This window comes from Canis lupus, chromosome 33 (genome assembly GCF_048164855.1).
Source record: "Canis lupus baileyi chromosome 33, mCanLup2.hap1, whole genome shotgun sequence".
Classification (NCBI taxonomy): Eukaryota; Metazoa; Chordata; class Mammalia; order Carnivora; family Canidae; genus Canis; species Canis lupus.
The window spans coordinates 35,621,771-35,646,243 of record NC_132870.1 but is presented as its reverse complement, the minus strand read 5'-3'; the positions used below and the strand labels follow the sequence as shown (position 1 = coordinate 35,646,243).

General features: G+C 33.7%; 1 pseudogene; it reads left to right on the top strand.

Moving 5' to 3' along the window:
- The first annotated feature begins 244 nt into the window (after nt 1–244).
- On the top strand, nt 245–421 carry LOC140623926 (DNA-directed RNA polymerases I, II, and III subunit RPABC4 pseudogene; annotated as a pseudogene).
- The last annotated feature ends 24,052 nt before the right edge of the window (nt 422–24,473 follow it).

Here is a 24,473-nt window from a genome sequence, read left to right as displayed (position 1 = left end):
TTTTGTTTCGATGGTAAAAACAACTGATTCTATTCCACTCTTTAACCTGAACATCAAAAGTTGTAATGGCATCATTGCTATAAGTTACGGAAGTCCTTTATTGCATATCGGGCGTAAAATCCTAGTCTAGTCATGATTCTTTTTATGTTTTTATGCTCCACCATTCTTTCAAAGGGAAAGTAAGTAATATATTCTGGAGTAAGAAGTTTCTCACTGCTCCATAGGGACTAACAATGAACTAACAATGAACATCCAGAAGGATGTTCAATCCCAAAAGCATCAGCCAGTGATATTAATCTGCAGAAAATGTCATACAGAAAGTGAAATAAAATCTAGATATCCAATTGAATACAGAGAATGTGAATACAGAGTAATATACAAGAGAAAGACTAAAATTGTGGTGGTTTCTAATGCTCAGTGAAGTATTTGGCATTCTTAACAAAGCATTTGGAATATCTTAATTTATGTTTAAATTTGTCATTAATGTTTCTTATTGTTGTGTAGGCTTTGATTAGCATGCTTCCCTTAAAATTAAACTAAATGCACATAATTTTATTTCATTTTAAAAACCATATTTTAGATACGATTCATATTCCATATTAATAAATTATTTATATCCAAGTATATGATTTACAATTTTACTTCATATATAATGTCAAAGACAATGAAAGTTAAAATTGCTTCCCCACACCAAGATTTTAATCAAAACCTATAATTATCTGGGGGTCTTTCCAAAAAAGTAGATTTCTAGGGTCTTCTAAAGGCTTACTCAGTAATTAAGTAAATTCCTTGAAAATTATTGTTACACATTACCAACTCTTTGTCAACTCTCTGGTATTATTTGATGTGGAGTACACCAACATACTTAGCGTATGTGTACATACATAATTTTGAGTCCTATTTTTAATTTGTTTGTTGATGTAGGCCTTTATGTATTTCAACATAAGTTTTCACAATTTTTAAAAATTTGGCAGAGAGAAGAGAAACTTGAATATTTTTGTTCTATAAGGTAAAATTAATCTTAAGAAAAGTGTTAAACAGATTATTAAGGCAGGTGCAACTTTCTAGGTGTAATCCTATGTGAAACTCAAAAGTTCTGCTTTCAGGATATAAAAAGATTTAGAATTGATTTACACTTAATTGATGGATAAGTAATGATTTTTTTTGTCTTGATTTTAGGGATATGGTACCAATGATCAAAAATATGTTTCATTTGTTCTTTGATTTCATCAGTATGGGATGTCATGTTGGCTCTCTAACATTTATTTTAAAGATTAGATATATTTTAACTTTACTAATAGCTAAGATTTGTCTAATTCAAAAAAGTATCTATGCTTACTTTTTAAAAACTTACTACTATCATAGTTTCCTAAGTTTTTCAAAATTTTTACATGCTATATGAAATACTATGATGTTCAGATTTTTAAAGAGTGCTTCATTGGTCCAGGTTTTCTTTTATCTGTGGCTTTCATAATTTTCTAATTCTGCTATATTTCTTTTTGACCTTGACCTTTTTAGACAGGGGAGCCTCAACATATAAATTTCTCTTTTCTTTTAATATTTATTTATTTATATGAGAGAGAGAGAGCACTCAATGGCACATGTGAGTGGGGCTAGGGGGAAGGGGAAGAGCATAGCGAGAGTGACAGTGATAGAATCCCAAGCTGACTCCCCAGGGAGTGTAGAGCTGGACATGAGGCTAGATCTTGCAACCCTGAGACCACCATCAGAACCAAAACCACAAGTCCCTCATTCAACATACTGTGCCACCCATGGTGCCCTGATATCTCTTTACAATAGCCCCATAATTAAGTAAATCACAACTCATTGGATACTATAGTTATAATTTTAACTTTTAATTTGGTCATACGTCCTTTACATATCAATAGTTAAACTAAATATTTTTATTTGATTAACCAGATAGAAAGGTTTAATGGAAAACTACTATTACTGGAACTCAAGATCACTATTATCATTCAGTGACTCAGATCTTTGGGTTCCATTCATCTACAGAGAGGAAATTATTTTACTCTTACCTATGTGGACAGTTTTGAGAAAATAGTTATAAAATTGCTAGAAGATTACTTTAGAGTGGTGCTCTATACATACGAAACAAGTGAATTTGAGCTTGAAGCTAGAACATATATCATCTCCTAATACGCTGTTAGGAACAACTATGGACATTATGAAAAGGCTGACCACATTCATGGAAAAGCACTAAATAAAGATGGACTCAAATCCAGACCTATCACTCATGATTTGCCAGTTCACTTCATTTCTTTTAACTTGAGCTCTATTATCAAATTGGAAAAATTATGAGGATCAGCACATGAAGGTAACAGTTCTTTTAAAGAAGCTATCTTTAGAGATTGAAGTTATAAAAAATTCAAGTATAGCAGGTGAAATGAAAAATGAGCAAGCCATTTCTTGTATAAAAACAAGCTGCCTCCTTACAAATCCATCCCTACGCCACAAACTTCCTCCTAGAATAAGGTCTATGTAGAAAATTAGTCAAAGTTATATGGTATTTGAGCAGTGGGCTGAAGGATGAGAAGGAGCTGGCCAGAGAAAAACAAGGGGAAAACATTCTTGAAATAGAGAAAGTAGATAGTGAAGGGCTCTGGAGCAGAAAGTAAGCTTGTCTTATTCCCACTTCAGAATGAAGCCCATGTGACAAAACTTCATGGGAGGGAATTTGGGAGGAAATGAGGTGCCCTTGTAATGGGAAACCACTGGAACAATAAGCAAGAAAGAGAATAAAATAGTTGAAGACTTAAAAGACGCATACACACACACAAACAAATGGTAACTATGTGAGGTGATAACTATGTCTATTACCTTAGTTTTGATAATTATTTCATAATCCATACATGTATCAGAACATTGAATTGTATACCTTAAATAATATACATTTCTGTCAATTTTGCCTTAATAAAACTAGATATAAATTTAAAACGACTGCTCTTGGCATCTATTTTCTTTAATTCTGATTATTTATTTATTCAATAAATATTTACTGAAGTCTTATGTAACACGTAAAGTACTATGGTAGGTCATGGAGATGCAACCCGGATTGAGACATATCTGTACCCTTGTTAAGAAGTTTATAGATTGCTAAACAAAATAAATAAATAAACAGGAAATTTGAATAAACACATAAACAGAGAGTCTGTGCATATAGCTGAGGACACTCTTGAACTCTGCTTTGTTATTTTGCCCTTTTTTCATTCACCATTCCAGAAATCCACATGTATCTTTACTATTAAGGAATGAAAAGAACCAAAATTAGTAAATCATGTGAAGATAGATGCTAAAGGAGAAACAAGCTGAGCCAATGCCGGTCTATTCCTTATATAATTTTTAATTAATTATTTAGTTGGCTAATTAATTAAATTAGAGAAGAGGGGAACAGGAGAGGGAGAGGAAGAGAGATCATCTTAAGTCGACTCCATGCCCAGCACAGAGCCAGACACCAGACTCCATTTCAACAGCCTTGAGGTTATGACCTGAGCCGAAATCAGGAGTCCAACACTTAACTCACTGAGGCACCCAGAAGCCAAATTTTATCGTTTTTAAAAACAACTGCTGCAGTCCCTGGTATGAAAAAAAAAGTGTAATTATAGCTGTATAATTACAGTACAAAGCAGTATAATTAACGAACAAAAGGGAATCTTTGACTATACAAAGAAGAATATGTAAGGGAAGAAAGGAAACGATAAATTTGGAATTAAGATCTAAGGTTTCTGAAAAAAATATATTTGTTTTTATATGTAATGAGAAATTCAACTGGAATAATATTAGATGGAAAATAACATACCTATTACTGAAAGTTAAATCTAAACTAGCCAAATTCCTTATACTATTTAGAGGACTAATATATGATATGTCATAATATTCCCACACTCAATGCATATTTCATAACCTGTATGCAAAGAGAGATCACTATTGAGATATTTTGCTTACAAAATAATATAGAACTGTTCTGAAATGAAAGGTGCTATATACAAGTTGCTTCCATGTGCAGATTTGGCTCTCTATTCAGCTACTCTCAATGGGCATTACTTATATCTGTATCATACAGATAAATCATGATGAAATAGGAAGATTAGCTCCAATGAGAGTGTTATATTATCTAGTAATTTTATTCTCTAAGATGATTTTAAGTTTATTCTTCTTAATTTAAAAAAGTCAAATTTATGAATCATGCAATTAGCATATATGTAAATATAATATTTTACAATACCATATATTAAAATACTTATAAATTAAAATGACTAACATGATTCCTGATGTTTTAATAGAACAGTTTATACAGGAGATTTGGTACAAAGACTCAATGGTGCAAAAAAAAAAAAAGACTCAATGGTTAGTAGGAATGGATTCTTTGAGCTGCATAATAAAATTTACACTAAATTTTGAGGTACTTAAACAGAACTCAGGCAGCTAAAATTGTATTATCAAGTAATATACATAGAAACTCTGAAAACCTACATAGGATGAACAAGAATTCAGGATAAAAATCTAAGCTCTATTTAAATTAAAATTGGGAGATTTAAGTTTGGGAGTCATCACGATGCTAGTTAAAGGCATAAAACAGAATAAGATCACAGCACAAAAATTGAGGTCACTTTCTCAGTAGTCTTAGACTATGGATCAGTTCTTTTCTCTTGTATAAACATCTATCAAGATGTTTTACAATGGCTTTTAAGAAAATAATAAAATGTTTTACGGTGTTGGAAGGCCATTCTCCATGCCATTTTTTTTTTTTTTTTACGTCTTAGGTTAGCTTTTGTCCTGTACTATATTTTCAAGGATGTTTATATAGGAGACATGCCTGGAATGTGTAGATAAGTTTACCTCCAAGGAAAGGGGCAGAATTTTTTTTCCTGACTAGGAAAATAAAGGTAATGTCTCCCTATGGGGCCACGTTCAGACAGATTTGCTGGCAATCCTTTTATAAGATCAGAGGTTTTCCATGAATGCAATCCCTCAACTGAAACACAAACAGTGTGGAGAGTATCCAACTGATCCATTCCCTGGTACTCCATGTGGGATTTAGGTTGCAAAGGAAACTCATGTGAACTTAAAAAAGATCATGCTTCTTGCTGTACAATGAGTAATAAATTCTTTTGTCTCGGATTTAGGAATCTCATGTCTTCTGCCAGCATCTATGACACTGTATCAAGCTAACTTGTAAGTTTCCGAGTAGCTAAAATCTCAGACTTATCATAGTTCTTAATATACATGACCTATTCTCTGAAAGTTTAATAATTAACTTTCTCTGAGGTGCATAAATGAAACTCTTATACACATAAGGATTCTCTCCTTTTAAAATATACTATTCCAAATACAAAACACCCTGCATAAACATCACCCCTTAGGAAAAGTATACATATCTAAACATTAATTAATTTTATTTATTTGACAAGGGGCAAAATTATATGTAAAATTTTCAATTGTAGAATATGTGTTATACACTATCCTTCTGTAACATTCATATCTTTTTGAATCATTTAATATTTCTAAATTATCATACTAAAAATTTGTCTTTATGTCACATAGCTTTTAGTTTTAAAATTCTTGTGAAGCTTCTTATGAAGTAGCGTGATAATATATTTATAATCCCTTTTCATCATGCCACTATACACCCATTTTCAGGGGCTATGTGTATCAGTTGCCATATTATTTTATGTCAAAAGAATCTTAGCTGGGGAAATTAAAATTATAAAGTTAGGTCCTGTGAAAACAAAGTCTTTCTTATCAAATACTCCCACGTTATAGTTATTATGGGAAGCCACTAGAGACTTTCAACAAGGGACTGAAAATGCTCTGAATTCAATATTAAAAGAAACATTTGTTCCTCTGTGTGAGATAAACTATAAGAAACAAGAGTACAAAAGGAGAACTGAAAGACTCTTGAACTACCTAGGTTAAAAATAATGGAGTAGAGTATTAGTGCTGAAGGTGATGCAAAATAAAAGGACGTAGGGTGTATTTTGAAGGTGGAATCAATCGGATGTATGGACTAGTGCTGATTGTGAAATAAAGAGTCAAAAGTTAGCTTAATAAATAATAGCCTGAGAAACTGAGTGCTGCTTACAAGTTTAAAACACACTGGAGGGGATCTCTGGGTGGCTCTGTGGTTTAGCGTCGCCTTCAGCCCAGGGTGTGATCCTGGAGATCCAGGATCGAGTCCCACATCAGGCTCCCTGCATGGGGCCCACTTTTCCCTCTGCCTGTGTCTCTGCCTCTCTCTCTCTCTGTGTCTCTCATGAATAAATAATTAAAATCTTAAAAAAAAAAAACACCCACACTGGAAAACAGCAATTAAATTAAGAGAAAAAATGGTTTAATTTTTGAAATATTTTGATATGTTTATAATATCTAAAAGTTGTTAGGTAGAAATGTGAAAGAATATATGGTACAGAACAGAGATCTGGCAATAATGTACACATTTTGAATAGAACATGTATTTTAAATAGAACTAGTTGACATTTTTTATTAAGAGATGATTCTGTGCACACCAAGAATTAGATGCCCACATGTTCACTCATCCTCAGAATTCTATATAAATAATGTCACTAAAGCTTCTATTTACAATGACTTATTAGGCAAGTTTAATTACCTTAAACATAAGAAAAATTATAAAATAGATTTACATAGAAAACTAGCTTTGATGTTGAGATTGCCTTCAAGAATAAATAAATAATAGATGATCTGCAAACTACCTATTCCTTCTTATTTTCCTTAGAAGCTTTCCTTCCCATTATTCACTATTTCATCAATGCAGGACTGGTTGAGAGAGAGAGATAGAGAAAGAAAGAGAGAGAGAGAGTATTTGTGTACATCATTTTCTCCTAAGGTCCAACCTCTACACAGTAGTTTCATTTTTACTGTATTTCAACAGTGACCCTCTCTTTCCATTATTACCGGACACATAGCTTTCACCTAGACAAACATAGAAATTGCAGTGTGTGGTCAATTAATATTTTCTGTCTTTCCTCTTTTTTTTAAATTTTTATTTATTATTTATGATAGTCACAGAGAGAGAGAGAGAGAGGCAGAGACACAGGCAGAGGGAGAAGCAGGCTCCATGCACCGGGAGCCCGACGTGGGATTCGATCCCGGGTCTCCAGGATTGCGCCCTGGGCCAAAGGCAGGCGCCAAATCGCTTCGCCACCCAGTGATCCCTGTCTTTCCTCTTTAATCTACTCTAAAATCAGTATCCAGTTTGAATTCTTAAAACATAGCTCTCCTTTGAATTGAAATTATAGCACAAGTAGAGATTCCTGAGTGGCTCAGTCAGTTGAGTGCCTGACTATTTTATCTCAGGTCATGATCTCAGGGTCATGAGATGGAGCCCCATGTGTGGCTCTGCACTTAGCTGGGAATCTGCTTGATATTCTGTCCCTCTGCCTCTACCCCTGCTTGCATTCTCTCTCTCTCTCTTTCATAAATAAATAAATAAATAAATAAATAAATAAATAAATAAATAAATAAATATTAAAAAAGAAATTATAACACAAGCAAACAAAAAGCTCAAAATTGCCTCTGGCTCCATCTGCAATTAAATGCCTTTCTCTCACTCTGACAATTGATACTTCCCTCACATTCTTATTCTGCATTTATTATTTGCTCCCATTGCCTTGTCTCATATCCAAAATAGATATTGAAATTTTGTATTATTTAGTTTATAATGGTAAGTATCAAGAATGGATAATATTTAATTTTTTAAGATTTATTTATTTATTTTAGAAAGAGAATGCAAGCAAGTGGGGGGTGAGGAGGTGAGGCAGAAAGAGTGAGAGAATCTCAAGCAGACTCCCTGATGAGCATGGAGATGGACACAGGTCTCAATCTCAGGACACTGAATTCATGAGCTGAGCTTAAATCAAGAGTCAAAGGTTTAACTGAGCCATCTGGGCACCCAATAATGGTAAATCTTTAATTTTCAAGAGCTTTCTATGTAGTAGGAATTTTGTAATTATTTTCCATGATTATGAACCTTAATTAGGATAACATTATGTTCTACATCAATATTCTACAGCTATTAAAGGACAATACCTGAATTTGAATCACTCTTCTACATCACCACATCCTACCTTATTTTGTAGTTTTTCATTTATATCTTATTTATATTTTGTTATTTTTAAAACTTTATTTTTTTTAAGATTTCATTTATTTCTTTGAGAGAGATCCAGAGATAGTGACAGAGATGGAGAGAGAGAGCTCAGCAGGGAGGAGAGGGAAAAGCAGGCTCTGCTGAACAGGGGACCCAACTCTAGGCTTACTCCCCGGGTCATGATCTGAGCAAAAGGAAGAGACTTAACCAACTGAGCCACTCAAGCACCCCTAATTTATATGGACTAATGTGTCTCTACCCACTTCCCTGTTTCATTGTTAGTTATGGGAGGAAAAGACTGTCTCCTCATTTTCAAACCACGTATTATCAGTATTTGAATATTTTTTGGCTTGATTAGACTAACACTACTATATAAATATATAATATATATATTGAATTTCCCAAAAGCATTATTTATAATACAACAGAAATGAATTAATCTTCTACAATAATTGTGAAAATATGTGCAGGTCAATATAGAAATGTAATAGCATATTGATTATAATAAAAAGCAAACTAAGATCTTTGACCAATTTTTAAATCACATTAGGCTTTAACTAAAATGATCCATTTGCTGAGAATTATGAGAAACAATGCTTTCACTTATTTAAACTAGTCATTTTTGAACAAACTATGACAGTTATTAGCTATGGACCTACAATGATTATAGTATACAATTCTAAATTAAAGACTATCAAGCCAATCATTATATTTTCTCAGATGCTTTAAATTGAATGTATTATATGAAAAATCTCAGGCAGTGATGAGGTCATAATACTAATATCAGAGAACATATTGAATAAGAATTAACAAAAAATTTTGAGGTATCCTTTTACATTTTCCTTTCTAATGCTGTAAGCATTTGAATAAAAAGGATCAAAATTTGGGGTACCTGGGTGATTCAGTGGTTGAGCGTCTGCCTTTGATTCAGGTCGTGATCCTGGGATCCTGGAATTGAGTCCTACATCAGGCTCCCAAGAGGGAGCCTGCTTCTCCCTCTGCTTTTGTCTCTGATATTCTTCATGTGTCTCTCATGAATAAATAAATAAAATATTCTTTTTTAAAAAGGATCAAAATTTGAAGTTGCCACAAGAAGGCATTAGATCTACCATAGTTTCAAAACACCCCAATTTTTCAGAGTTTTTCTCATCAAATTTATCCTGTGACAAAAAGGCCATCTATGGCATTCAACAAGGGAAGTAGAGTCCTAAACATACTTTCAGGAATTCATAGGAATAATGTGTTATTATCTCTAGTTCTTCACTATTGTACACATTGATCTCATGTTATTTGTGCCCTACACAGCTCATTTTATCACTTTCTTACACATTTATAATTAGATAGGGATCCCATGTTTATTATTGTTTAAAATAGCTAAGATATGGAAGCAACCTATGTGTCTATTGATAGCAAATGTATAAGGAAGATGTGGTGTGTGTGTGTACATATATACACAGACACACACGTAATGCAATATTGAACAACCATAAGAAATGATGAGATCTTGTGATTTGTAACAACATGGATGGATTCAGAGAGTGTTATGCTAAGCGAAATAAGTCATACTGAGAAGGCAGCCTGGGTGGCTCAGCGGTTTAGTGCCAACTTCAGCCAAGGGCATGATCCAGGGATCCAGGATTGAGTCCTGCATCAGGCTCCCTGCATGGAGTCTACTTCTCCCTCTGCCTGTGTCTCTGCCTCTCTCTCTCTCTCTTTGTGTGTGTGTGTCTCTATCATGAATAAATAAATAAATTCTTTAAAAAAAACCTCATACTGAGAAAGAGAAATACTATGTGATTTCACCCATATGTGGGATCTAAAAACAAAAACAAATGAATAAACAAACAAAAAGGACAATCAGATCTACAAATACAGCAAACTGGTGGTTGTCAGAGGGGGAATGGGGTGAAGGAAACAGAAAATGGGTGAAGGGGAGTAGGAGACACAGACTTCCAGGAAAAGAGAGAGAGAAAGAAAGGGCACGATCTCCAATTACTAGAGTTTTCTGATCTTCCTTAGTAACAAAAGGACACTCATCTATTGGCTATGGAAAATACAAATGATGCAAACTCTAAATAAATTAATCACCTCTCACCAATAAAGTTTTTTTTAGGGAAATGAGTGTGGAACTTCTGGAAATTATGTTAGCATATTATACAGGATGGACATTTTTATAATAAATAAAGCTTTTTACTTTTCAATAAACTAATATTTAAGATGTTTTGGCTACATAAAACTTTTGTTCTTGCAGTGCATAAAACAACATTCTGTAGAACAGTGTTCCATTGAATAAATTCTTGGCAGAGATAGCACATTGTCCCCCAGGAACTATTCTCTACTTAAAAACAAAACAAAACAAAAAACAAACAAAATTTTGATATTTTCTTTAGGTTCCAGAACTATATTTCTAAGCTTGAATTTCCCATGATTTGTCTATATTCTAATTTCTATCTTTTGTTAGTGAGTCCAATAAGTAGTTAAAACTGATATTTATGTTTTCTGAGTAAGCTTAAAGCTTACAATTCCTAATTTAAAATAATGCTTTAAAAGACACAATAGTATGCATAATTCTTTTGTTCGTATATTTTTGTAAGTTTAATTCCATGCTTTTATATCTAATGTTATAGTTATTTATCAGTATTATAGAATATTCAAAAAATTGGGAATGTTTACTATGATTTATGAGAGTATTTTTCTGCATTTCAATGTTAGGATACTATCTGCAACTTTCTTTTTAACTTAAATGTTTCTTCATGGTTCAACTTAAAAGCAACATTTGGAACTATTTCCATTCAGGTAAAAATTTAATATATTTGATTAATTCAAAAAAATTAATTTTACTTACATCATCTGGCTTCATATTTGTTTTTGTCTGATATAGACTGACTGTTGTCCTTAAAATACAAATTCTTCCATTGTCTTTTTTTTTCCTTATTATTTCTTTGCTCTCTCTCTCTCTCTCTCTTTCCTTAGTACATCATACATGTTTCTTAGCACATCTTCATCACACAGAAAAAATATCTTCTAAGGTATATTTCTCCATAATAAGTAGACAATTTGTGAAAAAACAATTAACAACTCTTCCTTTAAAACTTGTGTTCTAGAGATAGTTATTGGGAACAAATAATAGGCAAAATATTTGTCCAATTGCAGTAAGTGCTACAGAAGAAATAGAGGGATGTAAAAGGATAGGAGAGGTGGGTGTGGGAAGTATTGCAATTTAAATTAAGTATTCAGGGAAAGCATCACTGAAAATGTGGCTTTTGAGGAAATTCCTAAAGTACCTTATGGAACAAGTACCTAAAGAAAGCATATTTTAAGAAAACTATCAGTAACAGAGTAGATCTTAAAAGTTCCCAACACAAGAAAACAATTGTCGCTATGTGAGGTAATGGATCTTAATGAAACATTTCTGGGATCAATTCACAACATATTAATTACATCCAAATGATTTATTCCTAAAGCTGATACAGTGTTATATATCAATTATATATCAATGTAACTGGAAGAAAAAAGAATTGAGGAGAGATTATAAAACTAAAATAATACACAAGAACTAGCAAGTGCTATTTTCCTCTTCTTTTTATTGTTATTATCGTTCATGTTATATTCAATCAATGTTAGCTTGTTATCATTTCCCTCATTATGGTTGGGAGTAAGCAATCTGGTGTTACTTCTAGTATTGGCTACTTCGCATTTTCTCAAATGGATGTTTATTTATTTATTTGTTTATTTATTTATTTATTTAATTTTAAAGATTTATTTATTTATTTATTTATTTTTATTTATTTATGAGAGAGAGAGAGAGAGAGAGAGAGGCAAAGACACAGGAGGAGGGAGAAGTAGGCTCCATGCCGGGAGCCCGACGTTGGACTCGACCTCGGGACTCCAGGATCAGGCCCTGGGCCAAAGGCAGGCACTAAACCGCTGAGCTACCCAGAGATCCCCTCAAATGAATGTTTATAACCACAGATATTTTAGAGCCCAAATTATTCATATGACATCTATTTATGGTAAGAGTTTAGAATATTTTAACTTACATTTCTCCTTCTTTCATATCTGTTGTTATTTTGAGGCTGTAAATCCATTTATTGGGCTTTTGGTAGAAATTTCATTGGGATTTTTTAAAAATAATAACAGTAATATGTATCCAATACAAAATATTCAGAAAATTAAAAAAATTATAGAGAATGAAAGAGCTAGCTTTATAAAACCTTTGACCAGAAATAAACATGTTTTTTTTGTTTTCTTGTACTCTTTTAATAGTATTATCTATAAATAAAATCATACAAAATATTAAATTTCATATTTTATGTATACTATATTTTATATTTTATTACAAAGTCTCGTAGAGTCTGAGAATTGTATGGTCTTTTATTCCCTTACAAATAAAAGATACATGTATGATCAGCACCCAGATAAAGAAGACCATTATCAGAACTCCAGATACTATACTTTTATGTACCCCACCCGATCCAAACTCTAATCTGCTAAAAATATAACCAGTAGCCAATTTATACTATCATAAATTAGATTCTCTCCTTTCTGAAATTCACATAAACTGAATTACATATTCTGTTCTTGTTCACATTCATTCAACATTGTGAAATGCATTGTTTGCTGGAGATCACTGTAATGTATTCATTTTCATTGCAATTTACCAAGCTATTATTTTCAGATCTTTGTTCTTCCTCATCCTGGGTTATTTTTATTACATTATTACTACTGATGCATGACATAGTCATTGCTGTTGTGTAAATACCTTGAAGTGAGACAACAGAGTTTGCAAATTGTAATGAAATTTGTGTTCATTATATTATTTAAGAGTATTTAGTTCTGTCATAAAAATAACTGAAACAAACATCTGCAACATAAAAGGAAACAAAATATGAGGAAGTTGGATGAAACTTAAACAGAAAAGTAACCTTTGGGTTAAGTCACACATGAAGTAAGAACGAGGAATTCCGACACAGTAAATTCTGCACATGAAACACCAACTATTCATAATACACTGAAAATGCAAGAGTTGAATGAATCAGTCAATATTCATGAAGTTTTTAACCATTACGTATCAATGATACCAACTATCCCTCCATTTATCATCTTCCATATAAAGCCCATAACTGCCCATCGGGTTAATTAATGAGCCTCAGCTTCAGGCATCCTAGTTTTCAAGTCTTAAAAATAACTAGAATGTTTTAGCTTCAGGCACCTTCTGTCTTCAGACTTACCTTGTTTAGACCTTAACTCTGGTTCTTGTATCCTTATCAGTAGTAGGAAATACTGATGAAGGAGAGGGAAAGAGAAAATACATGTGCAACGCATAGAACAAGATTCTTTTTTTTTTTTTTTTTTTTTTTTTTTTTTTTTTTTTTATGGAGAAAGGGTCATAGCACTTTATTTTTGAGGGGAAAATATCCAGAATTTGGTTGATGCAATAAAGGGATACGTAACTACAAATTGGGGAGAAGAGGCTGAAGCCGGCTAATGTTAGGTCCTTGTTCTCTCATAGGCTTACAGGTAATGTGAAATATAAAATGCACTCAAGCTGCGCACGTCACAGGCCGTATATTTGCCCAGGCTTTCAGTGACACGTACAAGCCACCTGAGCTTCCCTGCTGTGGTTTACGGTCGCACTTTTAACCCTGCTTGTATGCTGAGTGTGTAACCATATTCCTTATCTTTCCCCTTTGCTTCTTTCTGTGCTTAAAATACATTGAACAAAAAAATGAGATTCACTTATTTTAATTCTGTCAGTGAGTCTTTCTGTTCTGTGATCTCCAGGAGACTTTATCTAACAGTGTATTTGAATCAATTTCCCATACTACATTTGGTCATAAGGAAGAACTACAAGTACAGAGGCATTCCAATTAAATTAATAGGAGTAGTTCATATTCTAAGAAGAGTTCTCTGAAATCAAAACAACAGTCAGGATGGGGAAACCCAATATAGAGAAAGTATTAAATAACTGACTCAAAGTTTAGATTTTAAAATAATATAAAAATCTAGATCAAAATTCAAATTCAATCTGATAACCACCCCAAAGAAAGTCTTAGAATCTAAAGGAATAAACCTAAAGCCAAATGAAAAACTTTTGATATTTTTGGAAATTGTGACCAATGGGGAGAGACAGAAATACAGAATAGAAGAAAAGATCAAATGGCAAATGCTCAAATCTGAGTAATAACCTCCTCAAATCTATTTTCAATAAAAAGAAACAAAAAGCCACTGTGGATAACTTGGGTATAACATAATGATATTTTATTAAAGAATACAATATAAATTCAAGATAAAATTCACAAAGAAAAAAGTTAATTTTTATAAGTACAAAAATATAAGCAAGAAAAATATTTTAATAAGAAAAAAAATTCTAATGGGTTCTGACAAAGTCTTTGGGATAAAATAAAAGTAATTTTTGTATAGGGATACTTGAATGGTGCAGTAGGTTGAGCCTTTGACTCTTGGTTTTGGTTAAGGTCATGATCAGACGGTCTTGAGATCAAGTCCAATTTCAGGCTCCATGCTCAGCACCAGAATCTGCTTAGGACTCTGTCTCCTTCTCCCTCTGCTACTCCTTCACTCTCTAAGATAAATAACAATAGTTTTTAAAGTAATTTTGGTGTGACTAAGAGCTAAGCAATCCTCACTGGTATACCTAGATAAACACACATGCTGGAACCAATTAAACTGCATTGTCCAATAGAGGCACCACATGGAAATATAAGTTGAGAAATGCATTTTGTTGGTTTCTAGGGTGAATCTTTTGTGACATGTTCACACATTCTAACTAAATTACTCTTTGTGTGAAATTAAAAAAAAATTAAGAACCATTTCCTTCCCGGGAGTCTGGGTGGCTCAGTTGGTAGCTATCTTCCTTCAGGTCAGGTCATGATCCCAGTGTCCTGGGATCCAGCACCACATCAGGCTCCCTGCTAAGTGGAGAGCCTGTTTCTCCCTCTCCCTCTCCCTCTCCTCCCTGTTCCTGCTGTCTCTGTCTCTCAAATAAATAAATAAAATCTTATTTTTTTTCCTTTCCTAAAATGAAAATATAATTAGACTTTACAATCATCTCTTTTTCTTATCTGTCTGGGGTCACATTTTTTCAGCTCCTCTTGTCCTCCTTCTTATACATTTTATAGATCTCCACTTTTCAGAAAAATTGAAAATTAATTAGCCATAAAATTTTATTTTAATAAGCCTAATATTAAGGACAAAATATAGAAAATTTAAAAATGCAATTTACTGTTACCACATCCTTGAAACAAAAAAAAAGATAAAGGCTGTAAAAAAGCCAACAAAAACACCCAGAATCATCCAAAATGGCAGCAATTTGTAGGCATTAAGTAGTAAGAAGAAAGAAGTACAATTCCAGTTGTGATAAGATAATAGACTGGTTCCACTCACTGGTTAAACACACAAAGTACTAAAGCTACTAGGAATATCTGGGTAATGAAAAAAACATTTCCAATATTAAATAGATGTATATGATTCATATGACTATACCAGGAAATCTGTAACCACTGTGGAAAACTGTATGGAGGTTCCTCAAAAAATTAAAAATAGAATTATCATATGATCCAATAATTGGGTATTTACCCAATAAAAGCAAAAACACTAATTTGAAAAGATATATGCACTCTTATGTTTATCATAGCATTGTTTGCAATAACCAAGATACAGAAGCAAACTGAGTGTCCATCAACAGAGAAATAGTTAAGGAAGATGTGGAATATATACATAATAAAATATTACACAGCCATAAAAAAGGATGAGGTCTTGTCATTTGCAACAACACAGATGGACTTAGAGGGTATTATGCTAAGTGAAATAAGTCAGACTTAGAAAGACAAATTCCACATGATTTCACTCATATAAAATCTAAAAAACAAAACAAAACAAAAAAAAACAAATAAATAAAATAATTTCCTTGATTTTTAAAAGATTGACTCCCAAGATTACAAAAGTTGTGAAATAAGAAATCAACATAATTAAAATTTATATTATGGAAAGCAATATCAAATGTCATATATTATAAATGTATAACTGTGATAAATTAAAGTAACTATAGCTGTTACTATGTCACTGCTCTTTTCTGAGGTATTTGATTCAATTCATGAGCATAATGATCTGATATTATAGTAAATTGCATTGTACAAATGAACCATGCTCTAGAAAAAAGTTAGATATTGTATTTTTAAAACAATGCTCTTTCATATATTGAAACCTTATATAAATTGCATCATACTTGATCTGGAATTCAATATACTAGGAAATTTTCTTTAACTCTTAATATCGATTAAATTTTGTCCAAAGACAGGGTTTAAAGACCTATGGCTTCTCAGGCAGTTAGTCCTTAGAATGTTAGCATATCACTCCTATCGGTAAATTAGATTTTTGATGTTCAAGTCCCAAACCCCTGACCCTAAAAGATGTAATGGGAGCTGTCTTTGGAAATTTGTCAGCCTCTGGCAAGCTCGATTTTGAAAGATTATCTTTATCTAGGTATTGTATATTCCACGATGTAAATGTTGTGTCTATAAAATCAACAGCTATGACAATTAGGAAGCACTAGTGCTCATATTTTTTAATATAAACTCTAAAGAGGTTTTTAAAATATTTATTTATTTATTTATTTATTTATTTATTTATTTGAGAGAGCGAGAGCATGAGCAGGGGGTTATGGGCAGGAGAGGAAGAAGCAGACTCTTCACTGAGCAAAGAACCTGATGTGAGGCTCACTCCCAGGTCTCTGAGATCATGACCTGAGCCAAAGGCAGAGGCTTAACTGACTGAGCCACCCAGGCATCCCTTTTCTTTCTTTGTTTAATAAATTCCATTTACAAGAGATTTGTTGTTCTTTTTATTTATTTATTTATTTGGTTGGTTGGTTTTTTTGTATATTTATTTATTATTTTAACATAATTTTTCAAAGATTTTTTATTTATTTATGCATGACAGAGACACAGGCAGAGACACACAGGCAGAGGGAGAAGCAGGCTTCAGCAAAGAACCTGATGTGGGACTCAATCCTGGGACTCTGGGATCATGCCCTGAGCCCAATGCAGATGCTCAACCGCTGAGAAACCCAGGCATCCCTGTTGTTGTTTTTTAAGATTTTATTTATTTATGAGGGACACACATGGAGAGAGGCAGAGACACAAGTACAGGGAGAAGCAGCCTCCCCACAGGGAAACTGATGTGAGACTCGATCTCAGGACCCTGGGATAATGCCCTGAGCTGAAGGGGGACGCTCAACCACTAAGCCACCCAGGTGTCCCTTTAAGAGATTTTAGTATAAATTTATATAAAAGTCAGATCTTCTTTCCAAATGACTTAGAGAAAATTTCTAATTAAAAGAACAATTTTACAGCAGAAATTTAAAGCTATTCTTTCACATAAATATAGTTCTTGAGGTATTTTAAAATTATTTTTATAGTGAGGTTAAATTCAGCTGTTTTTTCTTTTTTAGAAAAACACATATTTCACTATTCTTGTTAATTTAAAATATAAGTATAAATAACTGGAGTGCTGTAGGCCCTGTCAATTCTGCTTCTGCATTTTTCTTGCCTTTGATAATCTTCTAATTCAATTAAGGTTTGTCAAATTCCTGTACTCCAAATTTTTGGTTTTAATACATATTATCAACATATGGTAACAGTAGTAAACCAATTTCTTTGGCTAAAAATTAGGAGTCTAATTAGTCAAGACCTCAAGACATTTAACTTCCTTCTCCAGTGATTTCTTGGTGGTATTTGTACCAAATTTGGTGGTATTTGTATAATGCCACTGATCACTATTTGTCTTCATATCTGACTTCCTAGCTAGACTTTATAAACATCAGAAAACAAGTTAGCCATTTTTGTTATCCAACATTTACAGAATCTCACTAGGATATGAAATTCCCCCAAATCAATATGGTATCATAAGGTATATGCTGGATGAAAGTACTAATTAATTATCTGACTAATTAGTAAATTAATTAATTAATTGAATTAATTGATCGCTCTCTAAATAGATTAGGAAGAGTGCATCAAGGATAAAGTTAGATTACCGATAGGAAAGAGCAGGTACATTCTAAAAGCCACAAAGATATATTCTTAATTATAGAAAGTGCCTTGTGAATGAGAATAAACACAAAAATTCAGTGGTATTAAAATTCAGGTACTAAGTGAAAATAAGCATCTGGACCCCAGTGGCAGAGGATTTGAGATCATTACGAATATGTTTAACTTATTACACCTCCTGGACACAAAAGGTAATATTATATTCCATGAATTTAACTAAATATTTTAAGACAATATATATAAATTAGTTAAGGATATCAAGAATAACACATAGCTGAAAAACAAGCAATAATCTCTGTAATATTGCATGGTGGAGTACAGCAGGTAACCTATCACCATCAAATGGGGACATAAGGCAACAGATGTATCTTCTATAGGACAAGACTTTGATACAGGGTTGTTTGTTTAAAGGTTATTAAAGGCCATGGACTATCTCCAGGATTCCAGGAAAAGGCAATAATTGATTATAGTTTATGAATAGTTTACATTTTGGAGAGTGAAAAGAACAATTGACTAAAGGTTGAAGGATGGAATGGAAGGGGAGTAATGATTGCGTTCAAGTTCTGATTGCAATCATGTTTTACATTCTTAGGCAATGGCTTGCTAATTGTTTCTGAAATACTAAAACACTTAGGAAACGTGGAAGAAAAGGCTGAATGTGCTCATAAAATATTATCCCATCCCCAAAAGAAAAAGTAGTGGTGCATATTTTAGCCCAACTAGGCAAAGAGAAAAATTAATACCTATTGCAAGGGCATCATCTGCAGGCAGGTAAGTAAATGAACAATATAGCATGGTGAGTAGTAATCTATTTAGTGTTATGAATGTCCTTCTGATCTAAACTACAGGCTACTATAAATATATTAAAATGTTTAATTCCCTCCTGAAGAAGTTTACAAACATGAGAGCTAATTGTGTGATTCAAAAAGTATAAAAAAACTATGAAATAATTAGATTGAATCTCTTGTTACATACATCAAGTTGTTCTTTGCATTCCTGAAAAATGTTCCTTTAACACAACATAAATGTACACATAAATACCACTGATTATAAAGTTTTATGTAATCACACCTCAAAAGATAGATTTGATAGTCTGCACAAATTTTGGTAATGAATTTTCTATTTTAGTAGTACAAAATGAGCTGTAGGGATCCCTGGGTGGCGCAGCGGTTTAGCGCCTGCCTTTGGGCCCAGGGCGCGATCCTGGAGACCCGGGATCGAATCCCACGTCGGGCTCCCGGTGCATGGAGCCTGCTTCTCCCTCTGCCTATGTCTCTGCCTCTCTCTCTCTCTCTCTGTGTGACTATCATAAATAAATAAAAATTAAAAAACAAAAAACAAAAAAAAACAAAATGAGCTGTATATTATTTCATTACATATGTTGTATATATTCTCTTCAATTAGTTATTATATATATTTTATATGTAAGCTAACACTAAAATGTATTTCTAGTTTTTCATAACTTTGTCTCACCATATTTTGCAAGTTTCCATTTCATTTGATATCTTACCTATCCATTTCATAGTTTTGCTGAAATCATATATTAAATCTTTGTCTCCCTCCTTATGTTTAGAATCAAATTACTCAAAGTTCATTTCTTTTATAGTATTGGCTCTTTAGGGTTTCAGTGAGACTTCCCTACTTCCATTTGAAATCACGTTTTTTTTTGTTTGTTTGTTTGTTTTTTTATTTATTTTTTATTGGTGTTCAGTTTACTAACATACAGAATAACCCCCAGTGCCGTCACCGGTTTTAATCCTGTTTTCAACTCTCTCTAATCTTTAATCTTTCTTTCCAGATGTGAGTAGTCTTTCCCCCCACTGAAGCCCATGTGTTGTCGCTGTCACACCACACTGTTCCCTCTACTACACATTTTACTACATTATTTCTATTCAGAAAAAGGGATGTCAATTATCCACCAGAACTCCACTATGGTAAACTTAATTTTGTATTTAGAACAGATACTCAACCTGAGTGGTTTGGAATGGGGAACACAAGAATCATACATAACCAAGTCTGATTGGGAGTGTTAAACAAAGAGACAACTGTTATTTACACAATGATTTGTTTTTGCTGCCCAGCAGTGTGAGTCTGGGTATATGCCTTTTTAATATAAATGGAAGAAGAACTAATATGATTTTGGGGGTGCAACAGAGACAAGCCTGTTATACATATGGATGACTATGAAGAGACATTAGAAGATAATATCTGATAATAACTTTGGTATTTCTCTAATGTGAAGCGAGATTAGTTTAAAAAAAAAAAGAAAAGACAAACAACAACAAAGAAGAAAAACCCTCCTTGTCTTTGCTACGTGATATTCTGATGAAAAAATCTAAATTGCTCACTAAAACATTTATTTGATGATATTGGAGCACTCAATATGAGCTATTTCTGCACCCAGGTTAGAGTAGGTATAAAAAAAGAAAGCAAAGCAAAACAAAGCATGCTCTAACAGGCCTGTCCTTTGTGCTAAAAGAGTAAACACTTGGCATATACAACATATAAAGTGAGATCTCAGACACATTCTGTGACCTGCCTCAAATAGTTTAATTTTACTTAATCCTTACCTCTAAATACTGTCTTTTCCAAAGTTAATGCATTAATTTTACGTTGCTTAAAATAAAACCCTATAACCAAAACCTGGTATAAAGGTAAAAATGTGTCTATCACCCACACATGCACAAACACACTATTAATGATTAATTACTACAATTAATTATGCTTTTAAGACTGTTCTTCTTTCACCGAAAGTTTACATCTCATTATGGCAGCATTCATCATCTATTCCTTTTTAAACAATATTGAAAATTATCAGTTCAGTTGGCACTAAGGCAACTGTTGAATAAACTGGATGAGCAGCAAAGCAAATGCAGGTTCTGAGAAAATATATTTCTCAATACAGCAATTAAGTAGTTAATAAAAACAGAAAATTGCGTGTTAAAATATGTTATAAGATATAACAAGGATTCTCTGAGGATAAAAAAACACAACATGTAGATGGAGGAATTTTGGATTAGGATGAATCTTTCCTAGCAAATAAAATTGAAGTCAGGTTTTAAGATTGATGTGGTAGGTTATTTGCAAAAATGGCTGTGATGTTATATGGTCATGTGCATCTCTTCGTGATGTGGCTTTGCCAACTACCTCTATGAAGAATAAAATTTACTTTTTATCACCTGAGTCTGGGTTTGGCCTTATGAACTTAATCTTGCCAATTGGAAAAGAACAAGAGTGACAACAAACAGAGATTTGGAAGTGTTTATGCTTAAGGGTTTGTCTTCTCTTGCTGCTGGGAACTTTTATTCATTATGTGGACAAATCTAGGCTTGCTCAAGAGGGATCAGAGACTATGAGGATAGAGGTTACAGATGAGGCACTCATCTTAGCTGAGATAGGTATCTTATACAGATAGGTGAATGAGTCCATGGGAGCTCACTCAACCCTCAACAAGACAAGACAAAAGGACTTCCCAGCCAACCTACAAAATTAGGAGAAAATATAAAATATGTGGTTTTAACCTGACTCAGAGCCAGAGGAAATGGGTGTGAGTGGTGCCCAAACTTACAACTTGGAATTTCCTGACGGAGTTCCAGTCCAAGAAGGCCACATAGGAAGTTCCTGGACTCATCTCCCACAGACACAGCAAATTTACAGCTGTATAGGGATAATTTCCTCTGAAAGAAATCTAGAAACTATGTGAGCTACTCCTACTCTGGGCAAGTTAATGAGAAAAACCCACATCCAAATGGATAGATGTAAAGACACAATTGCACCATAAGGTCGGTCACTAGATGTGGGTACTTGAAATTGGCGAGGTAGTAGGGGGAGACTCACAATCAAGAGGGCACTCAGAATCCTGAGTTTCTCCCTAAAGAGTGAAAGGTTTGGATGTTACATATGGCATGGTTTTTAAGACTTCCACTTCAGAGATGGGCCTCCAAAACATCTAGCCTAGAAAGCCAACAGGGCTTGAGTCCATTAAATTCACAAAGCCACCAAGAATAGTTCTGAAAGGACTCATGCAGACTCACCTTAGTTAACCCATGACTAAGCCCCAGGATCTAGCCCAGGAGCAGTGGATTGAGGGGCAATGCACCCAGACTTGTCCCAAAAGAGATCTGTTTGTTTATCTTAGCAGCTAGGGTTTAAGGGGGCAGGCTTTTAATTTAACAAAAGATCTAGAAGGCCTAATTCAACATTCTCCAGAGATAGGGTGACCCAAGAGTGCCATCCTACCTATGCCTCTCCTCAGGTTACACTTACATCTTAAAAGGGGGTTTGTGTGCATGTCTAGTATACTGGATTTTGTGGCTGCCAGCTTGGAAATGCCTTTCCATCACCTGGCCCTACTGGCCAGCAGGGCTGTGTTCATGGATCCCGTAAAATTGTAGCAGACAAAAACTGTTCTTTGATTTACATAATTACATTTAGGCTATGTGAATAGTAACAGCTAATGATATAGTTGTATAAAGGTAAGCAAAACAAGGTATTGCTGGAAGGTTTTAGGCTGACCAGAACATGGCAAGTCTAGAATTGAGTATGCCTTCAGCCACTATGGAAAACAGTATGAAGATTCCTCAAAAAATGAAAACAGAACTACTGTATGATCCAGCAATCCCACTTCTAGGTTTATATTCAAGGAAAATAAAATCAGTATCTCAAAGACATCTTTACTCCCATGTTAACTGCAGCATTATTCATGATAGCCCAGGATATGGAAATAAACTAAGTATCAATAAACAGGTGAATGGATAGATTTAGATATGTACCGTAGAGAGCAAAATGGAGCCTCTCATGTCAAGCAGGAGCCTGTGTCAAGCAGGGGCCTGTGTCAAGCAATGAAAGAGGCATTTAAGGGTATGACAGCTATAAGATATTGCTGGGACCAGCATCAGCTGACACCCGGAACTGATAACAAGCAGAACCAGAGGAGGTCTGCAGGGGCCCGAGACTGATTAAATCCCTTTTAAAAGGGGAAGATTTTGGCAGCAAACTGTCAGACTCTTCAGCATGACCTCTCTATGTTTGATCACTTAAAAAATGGCAGCTGACTCCAAAGACTCTGCCCCATTGATCTCCAAACAGACCTGAAATCATCTACTGTTTGAACATAAGAAACAGTAAGTGCCAAGAGCTGACCCAGTCGGGACCGAGGCCTTATCTCAACTGCATGCCCATAGACTGATTTCGCATATGGTTTCTCAACTTCCTACACCCTTCTGTTATCTTATTTACTGTGGATTTGTCTTATGCCTTTCTGTGTGCTATGTAAGAAGCCAAATTTAATCACATGGTGAAATGTCATTAAGTTTGGAATCCTGAACCTGCTTTATAATTGTGATTTAACTTTACGATTGAATAAAGTGGATATTGTGGAAAGACACACTTATGTGTGTGTCTTCATAGCATGTTCATGACACATATACACAGACACACAAATGTATACACACATATATACGGAAAATTACATGCATATATGACATTATATATGTATTTTACTTACATATACACATTATATATGTATACTACAAATTATATTTTCCATTACATATTAACCCTTAAAATAGAAGAAATCATGATACTATAATGTGATTGAAACTGGAGTATACTATACTAAACCAGACAAGAAAGATAAATCTGTATGATGTCACTTATACGTGAAATCTAAAAAATTCAGTCCATAGTAAAAGAAGGTAGTGGTTGTTAGGGGCTGAGAGATAGGGGAAGTGGGGAGCTATTGGTCAAGGGTCCAAACTCAGTTATGAGATGAGTCAACTCTGAGGATCTAATATACAGCATGGTGCTTATAGTTAATAATAATATGCTGCATACTTGAAATTATATAAGAGAATACACCTTAAGTGTTCTCACAACAACAAAAGGTGATGGATATGTTAATCAGCTTGCTTGTGAGAACCATTTCACAATGTACACATATATAAAAACATTATGATGTACATCTTAAATAGATACAAATATTGTCATTTGAAACTAAATAAAGCTGGAAAAAATGAAATATATGAAAAATGTTCCATGTACATTAATAACAAAGAATAAAGAGGTTTGAGACTTAAGCAAAAACCAGGCAACATCATTCCTTGTAGGCCATTTGTAAAAAGTTAATAAGCTTCATATAAACTTGAATAAGAAGACCTTGAAAAGTCTTAAATTGGGGTGTGGTAAAAACTGGCAGCTGTGGATAATCATTTGCAATAGAGATGTCAAAATCAGAACAAAGAGCAAAGGGCAATTCTGTAGTAATACCAGTAGAGCATAATTGCAGT